Genomic DNA, 23,286 nt, shown 5'->3' on the forward strand with positions numbered 1-23,286 from the left:
GTACATGACATCCTTTATAATAGAACTAAAACAAAAGTAAAGTAAGTCAAAACAAACAAAAAAAATGAATTCTTTGCCATTAAATAATGAGAATGATAACAAGCTGTTGCTCTTGAGAAGTGTCTGACAAATAAAAGGATGTTTCCCTGTTTCTGGGGCTCTTATATAACTATTGCATTTGTGGTGGTTGATAGCTGACATCCTTGTGCCCTAGGAAACTGTCTTGAAGTGGAAGTTTTACAAATCTTTGAAGAGAATATTTTGTGATATGCATAGATATGCATATTTTATTTTTGAAAAAAAAAGAACCTCTTGTTATATTCTAGTTTAGGGGGTAGTAAATATTTTGGCCAAGTCCTTGCCCCTTTTGGAGCCTCACTTTCCCTATCTATACAATAGAGGAGCTTGATTATCTGATCCTTAAAGTTTCTTCTAGTTCTATATTCTAAACTGTTCTCTGATCTAAAAGGACCGAACCTTTCCTTAGCATCTCTGTTGCCTGGTTTGAAAGGTATTGGCAATCTTAATGCTACTCCCCTTGGTGCTGGAGTTCTCAAATTACACATATTGAATACCTTTAAATCCCAACATTTAAAGAAAATGAAGTCATCTTTCTTAAAAGCAAATTAAAACCAGATGCTGGCCAATCATTCTATTTCTACTGCTTTATATGTATAATAATGATGGCTTATATTTCTGTTGAATTCAGTCCTTTACAAAGTATTTTCTTTTTTAATATAAATTTTATGAAAATTTCCCTTGACATATAAAGGTAGTTAAAATCTATAAACAGGAACAAAAGAAAAGAAAGTATGTAAAACAAAAAAAAATAGCCTGTAAATGATAGTACACGTGTTCATAACTATTATTTGCTGTTTTCTATCCCCAACCTTAACAATGTATATTTTGACTTGACTCCAGTGGTATCCATTTCATCCTTGTTATTATGATCCTTTTTGATCTTCTTCCGTGTATATAACTTGGGTTTTTGCTGTTATTTCCTTTAACTGCACAGTTGGTCAATGTGTATATTGTTCTTTTGACTCTACTTCCTTCACTATGTATTACTTCACATATCTTGTTTTCTTTAGGGTCTAGATTTGAGAATTTTGTATACATGTATTTTCATAAATGTAGAGAATTACTAGCATGAAAACTCCCTTTACCGATAGATATTTGCAACTTATAGTTTTAGGGAGTCAATTGGAAAACTGAGAGAGTAAGAGCCATGTCTGTGGGGTTACACGGTGTGTATCAGTCTGCTTATTTTTCTTTGATTTTTCATATTTTTCATTTTTTTGTGATTTAATAATATTTTATGATGGTCATGTACTATAATTTATAAAGTTGATCTCCAGGGTTTAGAACTATGATTTGCTTCCATTTTTTCTCCTTTGAAATGTGTTTTGTACAGAATGGTCTTATTATTTAATTTACTTCACTGATCTATTTTTTCTGTTTGCTACATTATCAGATGATTTTGATAATTATTCCTGAAGATTATAATTTGAGATCTGAAAGTAGAAATCCCCTTATTCCTTTTCCTTTTTCATACTTTCTTTTGCGTTCTGAACATTTTGTCCTTTGCTTTTGTGTTATCCAATTCTATAAAGTCTGCTATTGGAATTTTGATTTAATATAGCATTAACTTTATTGATTAGTTAGGGTAATAATGCCATTATTACTCCATTAGTTTGACCTAACCACAAACATCTCTACAAGTATATAGTTCTTGTGTGTCTATAAAAATACTTTTTAATTGACCTTCCATAATCCAGACCGAATCTTGGAAGGTCTGTTGCCAGATATTTGATAGTTTTTGTTATTTTAAATGATAGTTTTCTATATAACAGTATGAATGCTTTCTTAAAACTATCTCTCTCTTTTTCTAATACCACCAAATCCCCCAATATAGAGCAAAAATAAATTCTCATATATTGATAATGGCTGAGATTGTACTTCTTATTTTGTACCTTGATTATAAACTCTCTTCCTAGAGCTGAGAGGTGGTGCTTCATCAGCAGCCCTCTAGAGGTGAGATTATTCATTGAGTTGATCTGAGTTCTAATGGTGTGTTATTGTTGACATTGCATGTAGATTATTTTCTTAGTTCTTTTTACTTGACTTTGGATTGTTTTTTACAAGTCTTTCCATGTTTTTCCTCAGTTCTTTATATTTGTTCTTATTACTGTCATATAGCACAATTTGTCAAGCCATTCCCTAATCGATGGATACTTAGCTTATTTCTAGTTTCTTGTTACCACATTAAAAAGTCCTACTCTGTGTTATGGCATATATTGAATTTTTCCCTTTTTCTTTGTTCCTTTTGGGTTAATGCTTATATTACTGGATCAAAGTGTATCAAGTTGAGCAATTTTTTAAATATAATTTCAAATAATTTTCCTGAAAGATTATATTAAGCTCAAGTGATACCAGTTTGATGAACATGTGGTAGAACCTCAAAGTTGTTTTGCTTTATTACATTTCTTACCATCAGTTATTTCATATACCATTTTATATTTTTATTGGTCATTTGTATTTTATCTTTTGAATCCTGTTGGTTAATATACTTTGATTTGTATTTTGGGGAATGGCTTTCGGCCATATGTATTTGTAACTGTTCCGTATATATTGTGGATATCAGAGTTGTGCTTACTAAAAACACTATTCAGTTTCACAAATTAAACTTAGATCCTTTTCTTACACTTACTTTGTATTCAGTTCATTGCACATCTACAGCATCTACATTAGAGATATGCATTAATAGATTAGGTTTATGAGCTGTCTATGCATGTTTAAAAAAAAGCAAAAAGCATTCTTTATCTACTTAGTTTTATTCTATGTGGTTAGGGCAAACCCTTTTGTGTCATTTTGGGTCTTTTTAAAGAGACTTTCCAACGTTCCAGTGTTTGAATGATTGGGTGATATTATATGATCATTCTTAGCCACTTCCAAAAAATCCTTTTTTTTTAATCCACATAATTCTAGAATTTGACAGTAACCCTAGAGTTGAATTCTTGGTTTTTTTTTTTTTCGGACTCAGAGTGGCATATCCTCCAGGAAGCTTTTCTGGGTGTTTCCAACTGCTAGTTAGTACCTTTCCTTTTAAGGAACTACTGGATTTATTTTTTATACACAGATTTCAATCAACCAATCAGTAAACATTTATCAAGCACTTACTACATGTCAGACACTGTGCTAAGTGCTGGAAGTATGTATATGTTGTCTTCCAAGGTATAAACTCCTTCAGGGAAGGTATTATTGTTTTTACTTTTTCTTTACATCTTCAGTATTTAGGGCAGTGCCTGGCATGTAATAAATAATAAATGTCTGCTGATTGATTGACTGAATGTATCTGGGTGAGTTGAAAATGATATTCCTCTCTGTTGACTTGCAGTGGATTCTGCTGATCTGTAGTCAGCTTCCTTGATCTCAGTATTGCTAGAAATCTTTCTTTTGTATTTCCTGAGAAATGATGGTTAGATTCTTTCTTTGCATTTTTGGGGGAGAGGGATGGGTAAATCCAGCAATTTTTAAATCATCTTTATGGACTTCCATCTTCTAATTTGCCATTTCTCTTTGTAAAATTTTTAAGTCCTTTCCCCCCTAGTTTTGCTGCTAATAATCAACCAATATAACATATGTATAAGGCTTTGCAAACCTTAAGGTGCCAAATAATTGTTGAGCTTTATTATTACTATTGTTATTGCTGTTATGCTATTGCCAGTTTGTTTGCTAACAGCAATTTTATTTCTCACGAAACCTTATTTTCATTGAAACTTTTACCATGCTTCTTCCCCATTGTAGATCCTTGTTATTTTTTTCTTATTCCTTTTTTTTAACTGATGAGAAATCTTTTTCCAGACATCAGCTGTTTCTAAATCAATGTCAGTTTCTTGTTTATTTTCATTTAAAATATTTGTTATTGAATTAGATGAATCTTGTGCTGGTTCCAGCTTCATTTCTCAGGCTGTTGTTGAATTTATATATATATATATATATATATATATATATATAATATATATATATATATAATATATATATATATATATATATATATATTTTTTTTTTTCTTATGGTGACTTTTTAGAAATCTGCAAGCCATAATATTTGTTCTTCATGTTAGAGTCTTTTTTTTTTCTTGTTAGCTCATTTCCTTGTCCTTTCCATTTCATTATCTGAGAGGCTATTCTCTATTGAGACTTTTTTGCCTCCCACCTTCTCTCTCCTTTTCCTTTTGATTTGTTTATTTTTTTTTATTTGGAGACACTTCTATCTCTGTTCTTGCATGAGGGAACAGGGCTCTTTTGTGACTTGGCTGTCATTTTGCCAGAACCTTTCTAAAGTATTTTCACATACATCCATTCACATTAGATCCTTGTCTCTCAGAGAGAGTTAGTATAAATATTTTTTTTTCCATTTTACAAATGAGGAAATTGAGGCTTAGACTTGTTGAAAGTCACATAGCTAAAATAGAAGAGCAAGTCCTAGAACCCATGACTTTTGACTCCTCTTTCCATTATACCATGATGCCTTTTAAAGAATCACAGAATTTCAAAGTTGAAAAGGACCTCAGAATCCATTCAGTCTAATATAGCCCTCAACAAGAATCTCTCCTACAACATACTCATCCCATAAGTGCTGACCCAGTCCGTGATTAAAGGAAGGCCTCCCTACCACCTCCACATATATCCCGAGTCCATACCATTTCATTTGGGGATAGCTCAAATACTTAGGCAGTTTTCTTTTTAATTAGGCAGCATGGAGTATTGATTATCAGACTTGGAGCTTAGCCAGTTGGGTTCAAAATGTGCCTCGGATACTTAGTATCTATGGGTGACAACAGACAATTTTCTTAACCTTTCTATGCCTCAGTTTCCTCATCTATAAAATGGAAAAGGTAGATTAAATAGCCTCTAAGTCTTCTTCCAACTCTGTAGCTGTGATTGTTATGGTCTAACCATATATATATGGTCCTATATATATTTGAAGATGGCTATGTTATCTCCCTCCCACCAGTCTTTTCTTAGTCAACAAGTTACTAATAAATATCTTCTCTTAGTCCTTAGTTAAGCATTTATTCAGTACCTACTAAGTGCCAATCACTGTGCAAAGCAGGGGATAGAAATAGTACAAAGAAAGCCACGTCTCTGCCCTCCAGGAGTTTCCAATCTAACAGGCCAAGATCACTGGGGAAAAGGAGGGTGAAAAAGGGAGAGAGAAAGGAAAGGAGTTGATTTATGAGGAGTTGATTGCTCTATCCTCCCGTCCTCTGGTCAGAGGACTGAGGCAGCCGAAGGTGCCGAGGTTCTGAGCATCAAAGCTATATCGATCTCCATGCTGCCAAGATTTCAGGTGATGAGCTTATGGTGGAGAAGGCATGATGTTCCTTGGGATCAAAACCAAGCAGGGTTGCTGATAGGTAATGAAGTTTAAAAAAAAAGATAAAAAATCTCCAGAACAGTTCCTTCCACTGATTTGTGTCCATATAAGGGGAGGAATGAAGTCATCCCATCATGTTTTCTCCTTGATCCCTTAACTCAGATACAAAGAAATCTCAACTAGTCAGTCACCAGAAATCTGAGTCACTTTACAGTGACTTTATCAACAGTCACATCCCCAAATTCTTTCAGCCTGGACCTGGGGATTGAACTCGCTGAGAGAATTTGAGTGTTCTCTTTCTATCCCCTAGTTATCCTTGGCATTTTGTTTGTGATTTTTAAATTAGTAAATTATTTAAAAAATGAAATCCATTTTATTCTGATGAAAGCAGCAGCTAGCATTTTGCTTGGCATTATTTGTAGGAAAGGGATGCTACAGAACAAAGAAATGAGCCAAGCTCTTGGACAATAGGCCTGGGCCTATAATCTTATCAAATGAATTAACTGGCATGAAATAATTTAACTAATGAGTATGTTGGATGTTGCCTGCTCTGTGGATACAGCCTGAAGCCCAGATCCTGGGGATGGTTTTAATAAATGCATTTAATAGATTGTAATTATTCTCTGCTAGGTTCTTTTTTAATTACTCTACTGGAGGACTGATGCTGATCTACCTTTCCCGAACACAATCAGGGAAGGCATTTGGGCCTTCCTTCTTTCTCTCCCTGCCAGGCTATGACATCCTCACAAAGAGCAAAGTGGGGATGAGTAAGTAATATAGTAATAGCTATATGAGTAATAAGTAATAGCTGGCATTTACCTAGAAATCCCATGTGCCTTTTGTACATTATCACATTTGATCCTCAGTGACAACCCTGAGAAATAAGAGATATTATTGTCTCCATTTTACAGATGAGGAAACTGAAACTCAGATGTTCATCGACTTTTCCAGGGTCATACAGGTAGTAAATGTCTAAGGAAGAATTTGAAGCCAGGGCTTCCTGACTCTAGGCAGCTAGATGGCCCAGTGGATAGCGCACTGGGCTTGGAGTCAGGAATACCTGAATTCAAATCTAGCATCAGACACGTCCTCTGTTTGCCTTAATCCACTGGAGAAGGAAATGGCAACTTCCTTACTATCTTTGCCAAGAAAACCCCATGGACAGTTTGGTCCATGAAGTCACAAAAGGTTGGAGGTAATTGAATGACTGAATGACAGCTTCCTGATCCTAATTTGAATGCTCTAGCAGTTGGACTTTCACAGACAAGACTTTATCCATCTAATCATGGTTTTCTTCAAAGCTATTACCTCAAAAGGTGAATTTGTTTTTGAGAGGCAGTTGGAGTTAAGTGACTTACCCAAGTTTTAAGTGTCTGAGACTGTATTTGAATTCAGGTCTTCCTGACTTTAGGGCCAGTGCAGTATTCACTGAGCCATCTAGCTGCCCCCCCCCCCCCGGTACTAATTCACAGTGCTTCAAGTATTTTTGGACTTTGCCATGTGCCTTCTATCTAGGGAACAAAGTCTCCTGAGCCAACTGTGATAGGTATCTCTAGGCTGGCTCAGGAACACAGGTCTGTTACCCGTGATCTCTCAATGGGTGCTTAATGTTCACGGGCTAGGGAAATAGGATGTTCCTTTGCCTCAACCTACCAAAGAGATTTGTGAGGGCCTCCCTATAATAAAGAATCCAAAAAGAGACACTCTGGCCCTCAGCAGTAGGAAAACCACAGCTGCCCTAATCTGCCTAAATTACCCCTCCCCCCCTTCAGTCGTGTCTGACTTCTGTGAAATACATTCCTCTGTATGGCTGTTAAAAAGCCCTCATTGTCACCCTCCACTGTGCTCCCCACTGTGTGTATCTGCCGAGCTGTTCCAAAGCTCCGGGTCATTCTCTGGCTCCTCTTCATTCTACTGTGGAAATGCCCTTGGAGTCAGTCTCCACTCGGTCCAACTGGTTCAGACCACCCTCCTCTCAAAGCATTACAGACGGATTCCGGGATAGTTTCCTATATCTTGTACAATGAAATTCCTGCACTCTCTTGGCACCCAGTTTTCACAGTTATACTGATGCAGCTATGGCAAGGCTCATAGGGACATAGATCAAGAACTGAAAGGGACTTCAGAGTCGAATTCTCTCATTTTACAGAGAAACTGAGACAGAGGGCAGTGAGGTGAGGTGACTTATCCACGGTCACAGGAGTACCTTCCAGTTACTGTTCCAATAAGTTACAGACCTGGGATTTGAACCCAGTCCTCTTACTCCAAAGTCAGCTCTCTTTTAACTAGTATGAGGCCCTCTTCTCCAAACTTCCCTTGTTTCACCCCACTGCTGCTAATGATGGAGTTTCAAGGAGACAGATTTAATATGTTGAACTCTTAGGATAAAACCTTCAGTACATCTCAGCAGGCTGAAACAAAGGACAAGAGCTTAAAGCTGATGTAATTATTCCAAAAAAATCATGCTATTACCACTGTCTGGGGAGAAGGAAAGGTGACTCAATTAAAAGCATTTTTTTCCTTTGTTCTCAAAACTCAAAACGGTACCTTCTGACATGTATTGCAGGGGTCACAAGATTTTCAGTTCTGGGGAGTGGTTGAGAGTTTTTGAAAAGGCCAGAAGCTCTTTACAATCAAGGATCATGCTGGAGGTGGCTAGGAGTTGTGTTTTACAGCAAGCTGATACACTTTTACCATTTACTTTTCTCAGGTAAAGTGGAAATCCTCTTTGAAACTGTAACTCCTACTTGAGACTTTTACTACCCCTAGTTACTATTTCTTCTTCCCTCCTCCTCGAAATTACTTTGTATTTATTTTGTGTTTACTAATCTGTATCATGGGCAGCTAGGTAGTAAAGTGGGTAGAACACTGGGTTTAGAATCAGGAAGATTCCTCTTCCGGAATTTAAATTCTGCCTCAGACACTTCCTAGCTGTATGTCTCTTGGCAAGTGCCTTCACCATATTTGTCTCAGTTTCCTCATCTGTAAAATAAGCTGGAGAAGGAGCTGGCAACCCCATTCCCATATCTTTGCCAAGAAAACCCCAAATGGGGTCACAAAGAGTCAGACATGAATATGAACACCTGAACAACAGTCTGTCATATTGTCTTCTACCATTATAATGTTAGCAACTTGAGATCCAGGCTTTGTTTCCCCCAGAATGTTCCTGGCCACATGGTAAATACTTAAATACTTGTTGAATTGAATTGAATTAGCTCTGGAAAAAATCCCAAAAGTCAATGCCCCTGCCCTCAAGGAGTGCAGAGTCTGAATCAGGGAGATTAGACAGCATGGAGTTCCAGTGTATTAATCATTGTTGTTATTATTATTTTACATTTCAATATATTTTTATGGCCTAATTCTGATAATTCTCATTCTTCTCTTTTCCATTCCTGCAATTCACTGCAGTTTTCTTTTCCCTATCTTTACTGAAAGCTGTCATTATCTTCCCTGATCTTCTCTGTTGTTATTGTTCAGTCATGTCCATCTCTTTGTGACCCCATTTAGGGTTTTCTTGAGAGTGGTTTTCAATTTATTTCTCTGGTTCATTTGACAGGTGAGGAAGCTGAAGCAAACAGGGATAAGTGACTTGGCCAGAGTCGCCCAATTGGAAAATGTCTGAGATCATATTTGAACTTAGGGAGAGGAGCTGTCTTGGCTTCAGGCCTGGAGCTCTATTTACTGCAGAGGCACCTAGATGCTTCTACTCTGGGCCTGATAATACAAGAGTAGCACTGTGCTTATTACCAAGAAGAGACTCATTGATGTACTATGGAGGGAAGAGGGCAAAGCCCACTCTTGTGAGACCCGCCAGAGATTCAGTGGCACAAAGAATGCCAAGTGATTCCCTAGAGCCATGATAGAGGGGGTAGTCTTTTCCCTGAGTAGATTTACCCCCCTCAACACACACACACACACACACATACACACACACACACACACACACACACACACACACACACACACACAATGGGGGGGAGGGGAGGAAACTCTATCCCTTATTTACTGACTTTCTTTTCATAGCCATAGCAATTGTCTGAAGACCTCTTTGTGTCACAGCTGAATCACTCTGAAAAGTTTCCATTCTTCTAAAGAATAATGTTACGTAAAATAAGAATAATGATAGATTATAGCTGACATTTTTAATCAGAAGAATTTGACTCTGTATTTGCTTAGGACAATTATGAAAAAACTAGGGTAGCACAAAGAATAAAAGGCCAGATTCTGTGCCAGTTAGTCTTGGATTCAAATCTTTTCTCTATCATACTGTCTGTATGACTGGGAGAAGTCTCTTTACCTCTTAGTGATCCAGGCAATGCCTAGAAGTTGCAGAGAAGGTATTAAATCTCTGTTGATAGTGGGAATTTCCTCACCCCAAATTTCCCTATACTACTGAAATTACAGCCTACCCACAAAAATGCCCCAGAAAGTTTGTAACTCTTAGTCTCTATGATCATCTGGGTGCTTTTAGAGAAAATCACAACAATAGTCACATTTATTCAATACTTATCGTGTGCCAGGCATTGTACTAAGTGCTTTACAATTATTACCTCCTTTGGTCCTCACAACAACCCTGGGAGGTAGGTGCTATTATTATTATTCTCATTTTGCAGATGAGGAAATTGAGGCAAACAGCAATAGGTGACCTGCCTAGGGTCTCATAGCTTGTAAGTGTCTGAGGACAGATTTAAATCACGTCTTTCTGATCGTAGGCCCAGCACTCTATCCACTGCAGTGCCACCTAGTGTCCTCTTATAATAAGTTGAAAAGGGAAGAAAGCCATAAATATAAGGGTTAGGAGAAGATGAAGCCTCATTTTTTTCATCTTTTTTTCATTTTCAAAGATATGGAACTTTAGAACTAGGCATTCATTGGGAGGGGCCTGGGAGGCTTACTGCTTGGCTTAAGAATACTTAACAGTTGCCAAAATATTAAAAAGCAAATGTACAAATTGCTGAATGCCTCCCCTCATATTCTAGCCCAGTAGTTCTTGCCACATCATAAGCTACAAGGGCTATTGATCTCCATGTGCAAATTACAAAAATAAAGAAATCTAAGGTAGCAAGTCTTAAAGATTTTTACTTTCATTTTCTAAGTCTGATGGTGGGACCACTGGACTTGGAATGAGAAGGTCCTAGTTTTGAGTCTGCCTTCCTTCACTCACTAGCTATGTGACTATAGGCTACTCATGTTTCTATGGGCCTCAGGTGGGGGGTAGACAGGATTCTTCTAAACTTCCATTCAGCTCTAAAGGTCTCCAATCCAAAGCCCTATTTTCACAAAGGAGGATAAATGAAGAATCTGGGATCATTCTCTCTGCAAAATGCTCCACATGTAGCCCAGTTTTTATTGTCACTTTCCAGATTTCAATGGTCTCCATGCTTTGGCAATCTCAGTAGCTTGACTTGAAGCTTACATGACAAAATAACTTTGAAATACCCCCAGATGTGCCTGTAACAACCTCCCCTCTTGGAGGCACAGCAGGCTTACTCATCCCCAGCAGTGAAGAATGGGTTGGGCAGCTGGGGCTATGAGTAGAAAACAGTGAAATGCTTAGCCCTCCTAATTGTACTTTGGAGTTAGCTCTAAATTGTACCAGGTTTTAATTAGATGTTGGCTGTGTGTGTGTGTGTGTGTGTGTGTATGTGTGTGTGTGTGTGTGTGTGTGTGTGTGTGTGTGTGTGTGTGTGACTGCTGGCAAGGTTACTTACCAATTTCTACAATGTAAGAAAAGATGAAAAAAGGTGATCCATTTTGCTGAGCCTGGAGAATTGAATAATTTACATCCCTCAATGCATTTTTAAATAAGTGAACTAAAAGTTCACTTCCCCTAAGAATTCATTTTGTTGCAGGAACCGAAAAGAAAATGGGTCTCCCCTTTTCCTCTCCCTGTGTATTTTTTCTTCTTGTCCTTTTGCTGTTTGATTATAATGAGCTTCATATGGCCTTATTTAGCATAGTATGCTCTATGGAGAAGACTCCAACGTGAAATGGGTATTTAGATGTAACTATTTTTCTAGCAAACGAATTTATTTTGTGGAATACTGTGTTTGGTATTACAACTTTCTATTCATTGAACCTTGATTTAATACCTATGTGCCATTCATTGTGGAGAACAAAGATGAGACATGGTCATTATCATCATGGACTTCAGCAAGGAGGAGACTGCGTAACGCATTACCCTAAATATCATACAAGAGTGAACAAGCTAAATCCATAGGAAAGGTACTAGCAAAATGCAGAGGTTTCTATAGAGGCATAGAAAAGAGAGATGTTATTTCCAGTATGTAGGGAAATCAGCACGAGCTTCCAGCGAAAGGAGGCCGGGTCTCAAGAGGAGCCACTTGGATGAACAAATTTTAGGTGCCTACTTGTTCAGAGGACCGCTCTAGATGCTAAGTGACACACAGAGTTTAAATGGCACATGGTCCCTTTCATTGTGAAGTGTATAGTTTAGTAGAGGGATGAGACAAATGGACAGATGACTATAATATACGTTACATGATAAGAGTACCACAAGGTCCTCGCTCCACGGCCTGAAAGGGTCTCAAGAGAGCATCTCTTTTTGAAGAGGAGGAAACTGAGACTCCAGAGAGAGGAAGAAACTTAATCCTTTCTTCTCTCTAAGTTTTCAGGACACTATTCTCTCTCTTACTTCTCCTATCTACTTATCTCTCGGATCCTTTTCTGTATCTTTTGCTGGATGTTCTTCCAAGTCATGCCTCCTTAATATGAGTGTTGTAGTCTCCCCCTACATTTTTACTTGGTGATTTCATTAGGTCCCATGGATTCAATTATGGTCTAGGCTGATTCTGATTCTCAGATGTACTTATCCACCTGTAACCTCTCTGCTGACCTCCAGTCTCACATTTCTAACTGCCTATTGAAAATCTTGAAGTGGATATCCTTTAGACATCAATTTTTTTTTGGCAAGGCAATCTGAGTTCATTGATTTGCTTTAGCTCACATAGCTAGGAAGTAAGTGTTAAGCATCTGAGACTGGATTAGAATTCAGGTTCTCCTGCTTCCAGGACCAGTGCTCTGTCACCTAGCTTTCTTTGACATCTATTTTACACTCAGTATGCCCCAAACTAAACCCTTCAGAGCCTCCTCCCTCCTTCCTAACTTTCTCATTACTGTTGAGATCCCCACCATCTTCTCAGTCACCCAAACTCACCCGGCAAGTGTAAATGGATCCTTGAATCCTAACTTTCTTTCCTCCCACCCCCCCCCCAAATCCAATCTCTTATCAAGATCTGCCCGTTTTGCCTTTGTGCCATCTCTAACTGACGTCCCCTTCTCTCCTCTGACACTAGCAGCCCCCTGGTGCAGGCCCTCATCACTTCACGCCTGGACTATTGCAATAGCTGCTGTTGGGTCTGCATGTCACAAGCCTCTCTTCCTTCCAGTCAATCCTTCATTCAGCTGTCAAACTGATTTTCCTAAATCACGGGATTGACCATGTCATGTCTCACCCCTTGCTCCTTCCACCTACTCAATAAACTCCACTGTCTCCTTATCGCCACCAGGATCAAATATAAAATCTTCTGTTTAGCATTCAGCCCTTCATACTTTGCTCCCCCTCCCCACTTTCCTGTCTCCTTACACTCTCCACCCTCCCCCATCCATATACTCTGGAATCCAATGACAGCCTCCTGGCTGTTCCTGGAACAAGAAACTCCAGCTCCTGACTCTGGCCATTTTCACTGCTATCTCCCCATGCTTGGAATGCTCTCCCTCCTCACCCCCCACTCTTGGCTTCCTGGCTTCCTTCAAATCCCAACTAAAATCCTATCTTCTCCAGGAAGCCTTTCCTGGTCCTCATTAATTCTAACGCCTTTGCCCCCTTGATTATCTCCAGTCTATCCTGTCTTTATTTTGTTTGCACATAGTTGTTTTTTCCTTGTTTCCACCTCCCCCCTCCTTGAGATGCTCGTTTGCCTTTCTTTGACTCCCTAGTACTTAGCACAGTGCTTGGTACTTAGTAGGCATTTAATAAAAGCTTATCAACTGACTGACCTGTCCAAGGGCACAGAGATAGGACACGACAGAGCTGAGAGTTAAACCTGGGTGGTGGGTTTCAATTCTAGCACTTTTCCCCACTGTGCAACCTCTGCTTTCACACTGCATCAGAAAGGTGCAGAGTGCTGCGCTAGGTGCTGGGATGGGTTTGGGAGAAAGTCATTACCTATGGGGGGGAGCAGGAAAGATTATTTGACCGAGTGGGATGATGGGCTTGGCATTGGGCTTTCAAGAATTAGCAGGAGTTCCGTAGACAAAAGCAGAGAGGAAGTCATTCCAGGAAAAGGAAACAGTGTGAGCAAAAAGTAAAATGAGGTAGGAAAGGGCAGGACATGTTTGGATTGGAGAGGGAAGTTGTAGAGTACCTGGGGAATGGAGTGCCACATTGTGGAGGGCCAGGAAGTATAGTTTGAGGCAACAGGAAGCTATGGAAGATTTCTGAGGAGAGGGTGAATATGGTCAAATCTGTGCATCTGACTAGTTAGTCTGGTAATGCCATGGACAATGGATTGGAAGAAGGGGAAATGGTGGCAAGTTGGATGTAAATAGGTAGAGGCAGGGGAAAGAGTAGTAAATTTAAATTGTTTGGCTTGATCATAAACCAAAATAGAGTAAGGCAAGTCTTACTGTCTCCTAATAATAGTCACATAGTCTATAAATGTATAGTTTCCTTTCATTGTTCATGCTAGGTTTCAGGGTTATTTTTTTTTTAAGATGGGGTCTAAAGGGTTGGGGAAAAAGAATCTAACTCCTATGGGAACTTGAACGCCCCTCCCCCAATTCCTCCTTTGATTTTTTTCTGTGGAATAAAACAACAATTATAAATGACTGAGAAAGTCAGTAAATGTTTCATGGAAGGATAAGAACTTGCAAAGATGGAAACCCTGGGATGTGATTCATTTCAAACAAGCACATTTAAAGTCTTCTTATCATTAAGAGGCCGTTTGTTCAAAGAGTAGGCGGCACTTTTTGTATTTAGGCAGAAAGGGGACATTGCCCATTTATCAGAGCCCTGTTTCTCATTGGCGAGCTTTAATCTGTGGGAAACACCAGGTTGGCCCCTCTCTTTAAATGCAAGGAATGTTTGGAATTCAAGAAGACTAGAAATGGACACTAGCTCATTTACCTTCGTTCTCCCCAGCAATCTTCAAGTTATATTTCACTTTGAGGTCTTCCTTTTTTGTTTCATGTTTTTATTTTTTTAAATGGATTTTTATTGATAGCTTTGGTTTTTACATTGCTTAAATTCCCCTTTGTTTCTCTCCCCCTCCCAGGAGTCATCTGTTATAACAAAGTTTTTTTTTTTTTTAATTCAAAAGGAAAAAAGAGAAAATAGAAAAAAAAAAAGAGTACAGCAAAACCAATCAGCAAAGAAAAAAAAAATCCAACAAACCAACCAATTCTTGCTGCCATTATATGGGGTGTTCCATGAGGGGGGATCCACAGTCCCATCTCTGTAAAGGGCTAGGGGGCATGGCTTTCTATCGCTCTTCTTTGGGGCCAAACTTATTTCTTCTAATTCCACAACAATTCATTTTTAATCATTATGTGGCTTTTCTGAAGCTTTCCGTTTTGTTTAATGTTGTTGGTTTTTTGGTTCAATTTTAAAAATTTATTGATTCTGTTTTTAAAAGCATATAACCTCAATATCAGTTATTTCCCAACCATCAGCACGCATCCTTCCTTGTGACAAAGAAGTATTCAGACAGTAGTTAGGCAAAACCATTCAATACATAGATTATATATGAGCATAAAACTTTTTTTTTGTAAATTGAAGCATACTTTCCACCTAACTTGTACTATGATTTTAGAAATAGATTTCCCTCCCTCCTTCCTGTGAAAATATTTTGACCCCAGTCTCACCCTGGCTTTGGTTCCTGGCTTCCTTGCCTGCAGAGGTGTTGACAGACAAGCCTTTAGTAGTATGAACATTAGCCGTTCATGGAGACTAGAGACACTCACATGTCAGTAATCAGTGCCAGGTTGAAAAAACAGGAGGTGTGAGCAGCAGCTGTTTGCATGATACAGTGGTGGTGAGATGCAAACAGCTGGAGAACAAATTTAGTATGAATTCCCAGGAAACACTTGTCTTTCAGCATCAAGAGTCTTCTGTCAATCTTCTGAGAACATGGACCTCAAATTTTGGATGCAAACTTTTTGAATTTTGTTCTAGGTATTTCTTTTGACTAGACATGATGGTATTAGCTCTAAATGGAATGTTAAAGTTTATTTTCATTTACCTCTAAACTTCCCTGCCATGCATTTTTAATCACTTATCTTGGTGGATAAACAACTTTTTCCTGATTATTGGTAGTCATTAATGAGAAAACGGGACCCTCCCCTACTGCAAAGGGGGAGGCCTCCAGGCATGGCCAAACAAAGACTGATGGTGACAGAAACAGAGAGAGAAAAAAAAAAAACTTCTTTGCAATGGTTTTGGGGATCTGACCAGTAAAGATCAAGTAAAGTCAAGCCATAACTACCTATATCTGCACCTGGGGAAAGAAAAATGGTGTGGAACAGAGATATTAAATGTACCCCCAGGGAGCATGTGGCCCACAACCCTCCAAAGTGCTACCCAATTCAGATTAAAATGTAGCTGGGAAATATGTAACAAAATCAATCCACATATAACAAAACACAGATATTACATTAGCAAATGAAGTTAATATGCCACTTTTAAGGATCCTTCTGGAGGGAGTTTCTATTTGTTTGACACCCCTAGTGCAGATTTAATTGAGGTGTTGCTGAAGGGAGGGGAACACCCTTGGAGATGACACTGGGTGCCTTCTAAATTTCTCACTCTGAGGCTTAGACCCAGTTGTACTGTCCTGGACATGATACCATGAGGCAAGTGTACTAGTATGATGAGAAGCAAGTCAATCCAAAGTCTAAGTTCGTCTTTCACAGGACCTCTGAAGGCTCTTCTATTTCTTGCCTTTGTTCCTTGTCTTTCTTTACTAGCTTCTCAGTGCTCTAATGCAGTCCTTTCTTGATTCACAGCCTTTGCCTACTTTGGTATTATCGTCAGGAAGTGTCCTATATTCTGGACCTCTCTCCTTGCCCTCTATCGAAACTTAACTGTCTTTGATTCCATTGGGGCCAAATTGAGCTGCTTGCTGTTCCTAATATGTGCCATTTAATCTTCTACCTCCATGCTTTTGCACATACTGGTGCTCGTGCCTGAAAAACTCTCTTTTTTTCTTGCTTCCCTCGATTAGAATCCCTGACTACTTTGAAAGCTTAGCTTTTCCCATTATATCACAACTGCTGCTTATAGGAAGCCAGTGGATGGAGGGTACAAGAAGACAAGAGCAGCTTCTCCAAGTTCTTCCAAGTCAATCACATGGGTAGCTGCCTGTTTGCCTAAGGTCAGGGAAGGCCTGCACAGAATTGGCATTCTATTTACTTTTCCCATCATAGCTTGAAAAGAAGCTGTGGCTTTGACATCAGGATATTTGCATTTGTACTCCACGGATGATAAGTACTGTGTGACCCCAGGCAAATAGTTTAACATCTCTGTGTAACATAGCGAGCTTAATAATTCTACTGTCTCCCATTCAAGATTGTTATGGAGAAAATGTTGGTAAGTATGGAAGTACTATATAAATGAAGGTTACAATTATTATCATTTAGATTAGAATTTTGAAATTATGGCCATGGTCCAGTAGACCCAAGAGTAAACCTTTAAGCTAAAGATTTCTTTGTTTTGTTGACAATGTTGCTGTTTGGTACTCAAATAGTTTTTTTTTTCTTTTTAAAAATTGTTTTATTGAGGCCTTTTTGGTTCTAGATGAGTCCTTTGTAAATATACTTCCAAAACCAAAAAGATTCTCCCCTCTCCCCCCCAAAAAAACAAATCAAGCGACCAAAAAAGCAAAACTAATTGGACTTCTCCAGGGATAGTATTGGCCATTATAATGATACAGTTCTTTGCTTTGTGTTATTGCTCTTTCTGTTTCCATTATTCTAGCCATTGTGTATTTTGTTTTCATGGATTTTAAAAATTTACTCTGGATTAGTTCATATAACCATGGAATATGGGAAAGATCACTCACTGACTTGGGAGCCAGAGAACCAGGGTTTGGATCCCAGCTCTGCCACCTCTGGTTTGTGGGACTTCGGGCCATCTTCTAAGCTTCACTTTCATTCATGTCCAATAAGTAATTTCAAATGCTGTCAAATAGAATTGATAGAAGAGCTGCACTAAATGTGTACGAAAATTGGGATGCTACTGGGCTATGAGAGGGGAGAGGGGTAGAAGCATAGAAAGTCTAGGAAGGTACTAAAACTCGATGGCATTTATGTAATACTTTATTTTTTACAAAGTAAGTTAAATACTTTATCTCATTTGATCATTAAGACAATTCAACTCCTTCCACTGCTCTCATTGCTACCAGAGTGGCCTGAAGGGGATTGATTTATTCATTGCAGTTAAAAGAACCAGGAAGTAGGCAAGGTGGTGAAAAATGGTAGTTGTAGAGACTAGTCTCGAAGAGAGAGTGAGAGTAGGTGGCTGTAGTAAGGATTGTAAGAGAGGATTAAATGAGTGCCCAGGAGGAAAGGGAAGGCTAAGCACCCTGACAATGCTGTTGCTGCCATGATATATGTCTTGCCTCTCTTCTCTGTGTCTTTGAGAGAGAGGAGAAAGAAGGAGAGAGAGAGAGAGACAGAGGAAGAGAGAGAGAGTGAGAGAGAGTGAGATGGGGACAGAGACAGAGAGAGGGAGAGAGAGTGATGGAGAGATGGAGGTAATATGTTTGAGGGTGTTTGTCTTGGTTGGTATTTGTGGGTTGGTTTTTCTGAGATTACTATACAGCATATACATGCAGAGTGAACAAGATGAGAGTTGGTCTGATAGGAATTATTTGGATTAAGTCACAACTGAGATTGATTCTTGTTTTCAAGGAAAGTGCTTTGGGGGAGTAGACACTGGGCAACCTTATAAGATATAAAAGGTGCTGCTAAGCAAAGCTAGCACTGAAGTGCCAAAAGACCAGGTGCACAAAAACTTCTTCATGGGCTCTAAATGCAAGATGGCCAAATGAAGCACTTTTTGTAGTCCTGGAATACTCTTATCACATATTCTCATTAATTTGACTTGGCTATTCACTCAATTTATTGTGAGGCTTCCTCTTGACATCAGAGGATTGAGCAAACTGTCAATGAGTTACTGAGTATGAGCAGCTATTTGGCACGTACATTTTTCTTTGTTGATATCTTTTATTCTAATTCTCCTACATAACTTCTGGCTTATAAAATATAGCCTATTCCCATCCACTATGGACCCTTTTCCATTTCCCTCTGACTGATGGTCATTTTCAATTCTTTGGAGACTTTAGCCATTCATGCTTTGCAACCACATAATAGCACTGCAAAAACAGGTCTATTAAAAATGAGCTTTGGTTTCACAGGGATGTTTGAGGACATTAAAATGATTTTGCCTAGACAATAGATGTAAAATCTAAATTGATAGTTTTATGAAACAAGACATGGGAGAGGTATATTCTTATACATTTTTTCAGGGTCAAAGCTGGGCATTATAATGTTTGGTTTAAATTTTTTGTTGTTTTTACTCTTCTTATTTTCATATTCATGGCTTTAGTTATTATTATGCATATTGTATTACTGGCTCTGTTATTGAATTTTTTATTGGTTTAGGTAAATATTTTTGTGCTTTTCTGAATTCATCATTTATTTTCTTAAAAAAAAAAGAAAAAAAAATAAATTAAAAAAAATAATTTTGCCATTTTCCCAAGGTAATGTACTTTACTTTTCTCTTCCCTGTTCAATTCTGTGCTCATTTTAGAGTCCCTTTTCAGTGTCTATGCAAGATGAGTTCTATAAGCTACCCATCCAACTGCATTTCATGGTCTGGACAAAAGCCATTCTTCATCTACTTGGCTTTTCCTATGTCACCTTTGTTCAATCTATTGTCGATTGACTCTTGAACACATATTGGTGTCTTGTTGTCTAAGGCGCTGAAAACAGTTGGATTTCTGCCACAGGAATTGTGGATGATAGAAGGAGGCTGATAAGTGGCTTTTGTTCATTAGCTGATTAGACAGGAGAACAGGAAGAAGAGGATGATGAACATGTCATTCTTTAGGGGTGAAATGGAATGAAAACATCCTAAATTATTGAATGTCAAAAAAGCTCCTTTATTCCTCATATCAAAAGGGAACTGCCAATTCTGCTTCAAGGGAGTCTTCCTTGTGAACTTGAATTTTTATTATTTTGTTTCATTAAGGATATTTACAAATATAATTGGTGTCACGTGTGAGCCAGCCTATTACTAATAGGAATACTACAGAATAAATAATGAAGCTGAAGTTTATCATGACATATGTGGGATTGGTCTAAGCAGAGAATCTAAAATTTGCAGGGGTGTTCAGGGACAACTATCCCAACTCATGCATGTGTAAGAATCTCCTCCATTCTTCAATAGCATTCCTGACAACTGACCTCCCAACCTCTGCTTGAAGTTTTTCTTTCTACTATGGGACAGCTCTAATTGTTTTCTCTTCTTTTAAAAAAATGGACCTCCAACTATGCTCTCTCAAACCTTCAGGCCCCTCTCCTGTTCTCCATAAACTTTCAAAGGTTAGCAATCATGTTAATCAGTTATTTCAGTTCCCTGGGACATAGTTCATCTGGGCCTGGTGTTTTAAACTCATCAAGAGCAGCTAATGCTGCCTTATGATCTCCATTTTTTCTCTCCATTTTTTATGTCTTTTCCAGTCCAAAGATTATTTCTTTGGTAGAGAAAACAGAATCAAATCAATCTGTTTTTTTCCTCCATCATCTATGGTCTTCATCCTATCTTCCCTTAAAAGTGATCATATTCTTCATTTTTATCTCTATTTCTTATAAAAAGACTTTGAACATCTCAATAAAATTTTAAAAAAATCGAGTTCCTATTCTATATCTGAGTGTCAAGTCCAAGGAAATATTTGTATCCAGATTCCTGAAGTTAGTACTGAGCTTCCACGGAGGTTACTTAATGCATGCAGCACTTACGAAAGAATGATAGGACATTAGATTTTAGAGCTGAAAAAGACTTCAGGAGATTATCTCCTCCAGATACTGAATCTGCATCAAACAAAACTTAATTTTATAACTTAGTCCCCATCTTCTTAAACTATGGGACTCCATTCCATATGAGGTCTCATAACTGAATGCGGGGGGCGGTGAGCTGCAAAATTAGGATTTATTATCGGCAAATTCAAAATAGCAAATTTTGATCACACACAATTCTGAATTTAATGTTGAAAAAGTTAAATCTTGTAGTATTGAAATTCTCGTGTATCTCCCATCCATGTCACACATAGTACCAGGATCCCACAGAACAGGGTTTGTTATGAATAGGAAAGTGTGGTACAAAAGGACAATAAAGAAAATACTATGTTTGTCACTCTAACATGACCTGGAGTAGTTTGGGAGAGGAACTGGAAGGTTGTCTGAATGAGAAATGATCAGTAAACTAAGATGAAGCCCAGTAGTTGGGGAATGGTTGAACAAATTGTGGTATGTGTAATGGAATACCACAGTATGGTGCCATAAGGAAATGATGAAACCTGGAAAGATGTGTTTGAGCTGGAGTGAGCAGAGATCAGCAAACAAATCAAACTATGATCATAATACTGTAAAAAATACCAAGTTCTTTATTCTTAAGGACTCTGAGCAATGTAATGTCCAACTATGATTCCAGAAGACCCGTGATGAAGCATGTTACACAACTCCTGACATAGAGGTAATGGACTCAAGGTGCAGAACAAGACATAGATTTTTGGACAGTGCTGGTGTGGCATTTTGTTTGCTCAGCTAGGCCTTTTTGTCACAACTTTGTTATACAAATGTCTCATTTTTAGATGAGGAAAATGATGTTCAGAGTAGTGACTTGTCAGAGGTCACACAGCAGATGTGTCAGAATGAGGAGTTGAATTCACTCCTGCCTCCAAGTCTCTCATCATTCGCTATACTCATTTGCCTCAAGATTTAGTACTGGAGAGGACCGGCAGCAGGAAGATAGAACAGGTACAAAATGGCTCCTAAGTATGCTCTAGGCCTGGTTCTGTAACCTGAGGGCCGTTTCATATGGTTCTGCTTAATAGGCTTATGCAGCTTTGTCATTTCTGGCACCTAGATCTGTTTTAGTTTCTCTATCTCTGCTTCAGGGGCTAATCTGATCTCCCAATGACCAGAAATGTCATCTTGGTAAATTGTACCACAAAGTTTCCTTAGCTCTGCTAACCCTGCCTCATAATAAACACTGACCTTTTTTGAATCCTTCTGTCTCACAGTGCTTTTTAAAACAAGGGATGACAGCTTTACTGTACAGGAATAATTACTAAAAGTCACACTGGATTGTACTTAGTAGGAAAAGCTTATTTGTGGGCTTGGAATGGTGGTCGCTCTCCTATAATGTGTCATTCCAATTAAAATGTCAGCTTCTACTGAGCTAAGTTTTGTGCCTGGTGGCAACATTCTAGAGTAGGGGTGGGGAACCGTTTTTTTTTTTCTGCCAGGACCATTTGGATATTTACAGCATCATTTGTGGACCATATAAATTTATCAGCTTACCAGAACTCAAGAAGTGGGCGGTTGTCATACCTAGCTTTTGGCTCCTTGTGGGGAGTGTCATCTCAGTTTACAATCCAGTCCCCTGCTGGACTGACTACTTTGGTTTTTTGACCACTATCCTAGCTCCTCACCAGATTTGTTGCTCTCACTTGCCAGTGAGACCTCCAATTGCTATCATTCATACAGTTGCTAAGCCAGTAGTTTTTATGCACAGATCTGACAGTGTCACTCCTTCTCAAAGCCTTGCTGTGGCTCAATTGTTCAATAAATCAATTTAAAATTCTTTAGACTGGTTTCTGAGGCCCTCCATGATCTATGTCTAACTTTACCTTGGTGGCACATCTATCTCATCCTGGTTCTTAGTCCGTGTATTATATTCTACATTGTGTGGGCAGTAGAAGCCTCTTTAGATAAGAGAGGCAGTGTTGCATTGTGGGTAGAGTGCTGTCAAGTGCTCATGAGCCACCTCTAATAGGTACTTGTTATATGACCAGTTACCCTTTTGGGGCCCTTAGGCAGCTCTTTAAGGTGCTCATCTGACATTGGGAGAGAGGGTTCTTCACAAAAGCTTTCCATTAGATCATAGGTTTGATTAAAAAAAAACTAAGGCTGATGGATTGGTTATCACACCCACCCCACCCACCATAGACACCCCATGGTTTCCTATCCCTGTTCTCTTATGCTGTTCTTTGTGCCTATCTTGCTTTCTTTGCCATGTCTTCATCTTGTTGAAATCCTGCCTATCTTTAAAAAAACATCTCAAAATTCCTGATTCTGATGCCTCGTGTATAATTTTGTTTACAACTCATAAATGAATTAATCATGCGATATTGTATGTCATAGATAGCACTGTGTCCCTGTGTCTACTGGAGGGCCAGTTAAATTGCAGCTACTGCTTTTCATTTCATAATGTCTGATGGGAGATATTTTTGAGTCTTCAGATGTATACAACTTCCTATGGATTAGTCTCCCAACTTATTCTTGCAGGCTTAGGTCTTGCAAATGGAAGGGAAGGGACTATCTACTCTCAAGTTCTAGGCTTAATATCATCAAACCCCAATACTGTGCTTTCTGGGAGTAGTGAGCCAATAGCCTTTTAGAAAAATCATTTGTTTGCTAAGAAGATAGAGCAAGGACAGTTGGCACGAAACACCCTCCCAAAGTTAGGGTGCACTATCTCACAAATATAGCCAGCAACTTATTGGAAGGTTGGGATACAACATTGTGAGGCACATATATGATGAAATGGTAATTGGCAATTCCTGATACTGGAAGTCCTTTCTTCCTTCACAGGGTTCT

At 38.6% G+C, this 23,286-nt stretch overlaps 1 protein-coding gene across 1 annotated transcript in view; it reads left to right on the plus strand.

Moving 5' to 3' along the window:
• Window positions 1–23,286, plus strand: part of GPC3 (glypican 3) — a 703,653-nt gene that overhangs the window by 130,903 nt on the left and 549,464 nt on the right. The window lies entirely within an intron of this gene.

The sequence above is a fragment of the Antechinus flavipes genome, chromosome X (assembly GCF_016432865.1).
Source record: "Antechinus flavipes isolate AdamAnt ecotype Samford, QLD, Australia chromosome X, AdamAnt_v2, whole genome shotgun sequence".
Lineage (NCBI taxonomy): Eukaryota > Metazoa > Chordata > Mammalia > Dasyuromorphia > Dasyuridae > Antechinus > Antechinus flavipes.